Here is a 7532-nt window from a genome sequence, read left to right as displayed (position 1 = left end):
TCCACCCATCTATCGACTTTACCTTTCGAATTATATATTGGTGTACCATCTTTGTTTAACACATTATTAGATTTTAATTTATGTACCCCAAAATTTTCCTTAACTTTCCTGTATGCTCCGTCTATTTTACCAATGTTCATTTCTCTTTCCACTTCTGAACACTTTTCTTTAATCCACTCTTCTTTCGCCAGTTTGCACTTCCTGTTTATAGCATTTCTTAATTGCCGATAGTTCCTTTTACTTTCTTCATCACTAGCATTCTTATATTTTCTACGTTCATCCATCAGCTGCAATATATCGTCTGAAACCCAAGGTTTTCTACCAGTTCTCTTTATTCCGCCTAAGTTTGCTTCTGCTGATTTAAGAATTTCCTTTTTAACATTCTCCCATTCTTCTTCTACATTTTCTACCTTATCTTTTTTACTCAGGCCTCTTGCGATGTCCTCCTCAAAAATCTTTACCTCCTCTTCCTCAAGCTTCTCTAAATTCCACCGATTCATCTGACACCTTTTCTTCAGGTTTTTAAACCCCAATCTACATTTCATTATCACCAAATTATGGTCGCTATCAATGTCTGCTCCAGGGTAAGTTTTGCAGTCAACGAGTTGATTTCTAAATCTTTGCTTAACCATAATATAATCTATCTGATACCTTGCAGTATCGCCTGGCTTTTTCTAAGTGTATATTCTTCTATTATAATTTTTAAATTGGGTGTTGGCAATTACTAAATTATACTTCGTGCAAAACTCTATAAGTCGGTCCCCTCTTTCATTCCTTTTGTCCAGCCCGTATTCACCCACTATATTTCCTTCCTTGCCTTTTCCAATGCTTGCATTCCAATCTCCAACTATTATTAAATTTTCATCTCCTTTTACGTGTTTAATTGCTTCATCAATCTCTTCGTATACACACTCTACCTCATCATCATCATGGGCGCTTGTAAGCATATAGACGATAACAATCGTTGTCGGTTAAGGTTTTGATTTTATCCTTATTACAATGATTCTATCGCTATGCGTTTTGAAATACTCTACTCTCTTCCCTATCTTCTTGTTCATTATGAAACCTACTCCTGCCTGCCCATTATTTGAAGCTGAGTTAATTACTCTAAAATCACCTGACCAGAAGTCGCCTTCCTCTTCCCACCGAACCTCACTAATTCCTACTACATCCACATTTATCCTATCCATTTCCCTTTTTAAATTTTCTAGCCTACCAACCTTTTTTAAGCTTCTAACATTCCACGCTCCGACTCATAGAATGTTATTTTTTAACTTTCTGGTGACCCCTTCCTTAGTAGTCCCCACCCGGAGATCCGAACGGGGGACTAGTTTACCTCCGGAATATTTTACCAAGGAAGGCGCCTCCATCATTGCTATATGAAAATGCAGAGAGCCACATTTTCTTTGAAAAAAAGCAGCTGTAGTTTTCCATTGCTTTCAGCTGCGCAGTACTCAGAGGACTGAGTGATGTTGATATGGCCGTTTAAGTCATTGTGACTCACGCCCTTAACAACTACTGAAAGAGCTGCTGCTCTCTTTCAGGAATCATTCCTTAGTCTGGCTCTCAACAGATACCTCTCCGATATGGTTGCACCTTCGGTCCAGCTACTCTGTATCCCTGGGTACTCAAGCCCCCTCACCTCATCCACGAACAAGTATTCAAATCCGTACAAAAGTAACCTTTACTAGGATTTGAACCTTAGAACTCTTGACTTCGAAATAGCGATACAGCAATCCTGGTCGTTGATAAAGAACCGTACTTGGGGATCCTCGTCCAATATACAATCGGTGTTAGACCTCATCGGTAGTGGATAGCAAAATGAAGGATAAAAGTAAATCCGAATACGTCAAGTTATGTTAGGTTTGCGTTGAAGAGGGATTACTGTGACGAAGACCCCCAGACAGGATCGTCACCCCGCAATCTGACCGAGTTTGGTACCTTGGACTCTATCTTGATCGTTGTTTAACGTGGAAGTACCACGTGAAAGAAAAAAGGAAGCAACACCAATTATAAGAGGCTTTATTGATTGTCAGGTTCGCACTTGTCATTGTCCAATAAAATTTTTTTATATAATACGATTCAAAAACTGGATTGAATAAACGGCATACCGCTGAAGTATCGTTGAAATTATACATCTATTTCAGAACAAGTGGCAAGATCCACTGCAGAGGTACCGTGGTTTGCTCGGAATGAGCAAATTCACAACTATCTTGGATTGCTTTATGTTAGTAATGAGATAAAACGGTTCCGTTAAAGTTACAAAAAGCGATTAGACAGCCATGTGAGCTTTCTAGCAGTTAATCTCCTAGACAGTAGTGAAGGTATTCGGAGACTGAAACGTTAACACTTGCTGGACTTGAAATATGAGTGACGAACTGGTTTGGTATCAGAGATTTGATAACATCTTAATTTTGTCTCATTGAGGAGCCAAGTGGCTATTCTATTTGTTGCCGTGAACTTGTTCTGCTACTATTTTATTTATCTCTATCAATTATATAATAATGTTGTGGATTCATTTTTCACAAGATTATTGTGATCATAAATCTTTGTGATCCCAAATAATGCAAGTACGTTTATTTTTACAGTCCTTTTATGTATACTAGTTTATTTATATAAATATTTATTTATATACGTAGCTTTTTTGAGGGTCTTTGTTGGAAACCCCTCTTCACATGCTTCTTGTTATGCAATTTGCCTGTGGTTCCTTAATCAGAACCAAATGTAAATACACGATTTCTGGAAAAAAGTTAAAAGATTGATGACAATATAAACGCTTATGTTTTTAAAAGTTTTGTTACCGTTACAGTTTTAAAAGTTACCCATTCACTTATACAAAAAAACGAAATGAAATAATTCCAAACGCTTAAATTTCACTGTAATATTATTTAATTTGGCACGAATTGCATTAAGCCGAAATTGCATTTAAAATATACCTGCAACAAGGAAGTTCATTTTAGAAATTCAGCTCAAGTCGAAATATATACTCTACATTCGTAGATGATCCCTACAGCACTAAATTAAATTATGTTTCATAATACAATAATAATAAAAGAATACAATAAAATAAAAAGAAAACATTAAATTATTGAATTAGATAATATTAATTTAATCTACCTGTAAGTCACGCAAATTCGCTGTCAGCCTTGATGATATCTTTTACTTCTTAAAGGTCATGAACCGTAGTAACACCTACAGTGTAACATTATTTTAAAAACAAGAACTATTAATATTTTTTTACATAGGCAATTTATTCCATCTAACACGTAACATAACCCCCTTTCGTTAGATCTCATTTAAAATTTAACTAGCTATATATCCGGAAAGATAATACAAAACATTTCACTATTTTTCATGTTAATAAGGAATAAAATAACAAATCCTTTCATCGTAACAGTTATATTTCAATTTTGTTTTTATGAATTACTGTCATCAGATAAGAATAAAATAAAAAATAAAACAAAATGCTGTTATAAGACAACTTATTATATTAGACTGTCATAAATATATATATATATATATATATATATATATATATATATATATATATATACTTTATAAATGTATATGTATATATATATTTTTTTTGTCATCAGTCATTTGACTGGTTTGATGCAACTCTCCAACATTCCCTATCTAGTTCCAGTCATTTGATTTCGGTATACCCCCTACATCCTACATCCCTAACAATTTGTTCTACATATTCCAAACGTTTCCTGCCTACACAATTTTTTCCATCCATCTGTCCCTCCAATATTAAAGCGACTATTCCAGGATGCCTTAAGATGTGGCCTTTAAGTCTGTCTCTTCTTTTAACTTTATTTTTCCAAATGCTTCTTTCTTCACAATTTGCCGCAACACCTCTTCATTTGTCACTTTATCCACCCGTGTCATTTTTAACATTCTCCTACAGCACCACATTTCAAAAGCTTCTAATCTTTTTTCTCAGGGACTCTGATCGTCCAAGTTTCATTTCCATATAAAGCTACGCTCCAAACATATACTTTTAGAAATTTTTTCCTGACGTTTAAATTAATTTTTGATGTAAACAAATTATATTTTTGTCTGAAGGCTCGTTTCGCCTGTGCTATTTGTCATTTTATATCACTCCTGTTTCGTCCATCTTTAGTAATTCTACTTCCCAAATAACAAAATTCTTCTACCACCATAATCTTTTCTCTTCCTATTTTTACATTCAGTGGTCCATCTTGTTCCGTCTTTGTTCCAGTCTACGTTATCAAATGCCTTTTCTAAGTCTATAAATGTTGGTTTGTTTTTCTTTAATCTTCCTTCTACTATTAATCTGAGCGGTAAAATTGCTTCCCTTGTCCCTATACTTTTCCTGAAACCAAATTGCCCTTCTCCTAACACTTCTTCCACTCTCCTCTCAATTCTATAAATATATTACAAAATATTATCTGGCAACAGATTATAAAATTTATAGAATTTTTCATTTTTTTATTTAAAATACTATGTTACAGCAGGAACTAAAACCCCAGTTAAATTTAAACAGTTTTTCTTTCCTTCTCTCTTTTTTTCTGTGTCACCTCCGGAACCACTGTAAGATATTACCGCAGAGGATGAATAAAGGTGATGTATGAAATGTAGTCTTGTACAATCTCATGCCAACCATTCCTGAGATATGTGGTTCATTGAAACCCAGTCACCAAAGAACACCGATATCCACAATCTAGTGTACCGTTGTAGAGTCCTCTTATACGTATAAAAGTAACAAAAGCCTTTACTAGTTGTTCTTGTCCACATTAAAACCGAAAAGATATAATTATACTCTACGAATAATTTTTTTTGTTAAACACGTTTTATAACTTAAATTTACGGTAACCAACTTTGATACTGAATATAATTTCATCCATTAATGTAACTACTTTTCTCAATATTCAACAAACGAACAATTCGTTATTGAATTCAGTACTAGGTGTTCATGTGTGCGAACACTTTCAGTCTCAGATTTTTATTTCTGAATCCGGATTCGGATTAAACATCGTTAAAGGATTACAAAAATGCACGAATAGGCCGCGATCGACCTTCGACTTCACCTCACCAAAAAATGGCCGCCAAAATGAAAATTTTGAATTAATCATTATGCAATAATGGTGTAAGCTAACAAGTTGGTTCAAACGTACTAATGTAAGGTTTACTAAAATGCATAAAATATATACATATCAGATTTGCAGATCAATTGTAAGACATGGCGGAATAACTAACTTTTTAATAAATGAAAAAATATGCATGCCATAAAAACGCCAAAACAGGAGATAAATAAATTATATTAACCTTACATATGCAGAACCCCAATATAGATTTGTTAAAACCATATCAAACTCATTTTCGCTACCTACAGATAAAAAAAAAATGTTTAATTTAAAATGAGAAAAATGTTAAAAATTTTAATTGCAACATTTACTGAAAAGGAACCAACGTCACATAAGACTAAATTATAATTAACATAAGTTAATAGTAATTTGATCGGCCACCAAATAATGATATGTGATCTAAGGGAAATTTAAACATAAAAATAATCCCTTAAAGACTTACCTTAATAGGTAGTAGGTTTTTACCTTCTTCCTTCAGCAAAAAGATCGTAAGCACTGTTTTCAGGAATACACTAAATGATGACTGTGGTCATTATGTCCAGATCGTGTTTTTAATATGTATTTAAATAAAGTGTTCAAAGGGAAAACAATAAAATATAAGTTTCTTGAATACCAATGAAGATTAAAATTTAATAGTGAACTGAAATAACACAAACGGGGATATAGAGATAACACCGACTGATATCTTTTGAATTAGTAAATACGAATCAGTCAGTGAAGCCCGACTTCTCTGGTAATAGTATTTACAATATTGCTAATACAGTATTTTAAGCGTTGGTTAAATCTTCCACCACCCGTTTATGACGTATTAATCTAATTTTATTTTTTTATTAAAACAATTTGGTTGTAGAGTTCATTTTTTAAAAAAATTACAATGTGAACGAGATCTGCTGCCTACAAATACTATTCATGGGTGTTCAAATACTAAGCAGCATTAAAAGTAAACCTTAAACTATATTATAATTTGAATTTTATCACAAAATATAATAGTTATTTACAGCACATGTACTTATAAAATCAATATCACCAAAACGGTTGTATGCGACCTAACCGAGTCACAATTCACTAAAAAATAGCTAATCCATTTTAAAGAAAACCATTATCCTATACCAGGATTACTAGAGGAAAGCGAGGCGTAAAATGATTTCCCGTTGTCTTCTTCACTGAGCCAAATACGCTATAGCATATTAGTAAATCGATTCCATTGAAATTCAGGTGATATTCATTCACCCTATAAGTGACATCATTATTCTGTTCACCACAGAACTGACTCTGTAATGAACGTCATTATTCCTAGACAAAGCAACTCTGATTGTGTCCCATGTATCTCAGGTACTTCACACACACATCACAGTAATATTTAACTAAGTCACATCGTTACAAAAAAATCAAATCAATAAAACTCTTTCTGTTTATAAAGAAATTCATTATTATTAATCACTTATCTCAACTCGATACGGGATTTCAACCGATAACAATGGGAATAAATTGTAAAAATATACAAAACAATTGTGAATTAAAACATGTAAATAACTGGATCAAAAAAAAAAAAAATTGCGTAAAAAAGGGTAGACATTGGACATTTTTTCAATAAAAAGAGATTTAACATAGAATTAAGCCAACATTAACTTGTTCCAAACCCATCTAGCAACTTTAGCTTTCATCTATATGTTGTAGGAACAAGTTCTCATCAGGCAAAAGTCTTAACTTTATTAATGATGAATGTAATTTTTATTTATTTTTTTTTAACCTCCGGGACCACCGTTACTCTGAAGCAATATTTAAATATGATATTTAAGTTATTTAAAAATATGTACTAGATATTCTGAAAATCGGAAGTGCAATGGTACCGGAATGCCACTCCGGTACTGCGCTTTTTGGAAGAAATAAAATTCATATGAAATTTGTTTTAATTTAAAGCAAAAAAAAAAAATCAAACCAACTAAAATGATCCTTGCTTATGGGTATCTGTCATGAAAATAAGTTAAATATTTGACATGAAAAAGGTAAGTTTTGTTTCTTATCGATGTAAACATTGAAATAAATATGTATTTTCATAACATTGTCATGTAGTCAGTGACATGTAGCTGTGGACCACATTCTTGTGGTCTGCTGTAATACAAAATCATACGTGTGCACCCTTGCTGAAAATATCATCAATTTTAAATATAACATCTTAGAGAAATAAGATAAAAATAATCGCAGTTGTTACAGGACTCTTCAATTTAAAAACAATACTTATGTTACAGTCGAATAAAAAATATTAAAGAAAATGTGTAATGAGATTTTTGAACGAACTATTATTCCTAATTATTATTTGTTAAATACTATATCCGTGACTATTGTAAATGACCCGACTAGAGTTTCAAGTTATTATAGAAAGCATACCATACTCAAGAATAACAAGTATCCTATACC

This window comes from Lycorma delicatula, chromosome 7, assembly GCF_047948215.1.
Source record: "Lycorma delicatula isolate Av1 chromosome 7, ASM4794821v1, whole genome shotgun sequence".
NCBI lineage: Eukaryota > Metazoa > Arthropoda > Insecta > Hemiptera > Fulgoridae > Lycorma > Lycorma delicatula.
Note: the sequence above shows the minus strand (reverse complement) of the source record.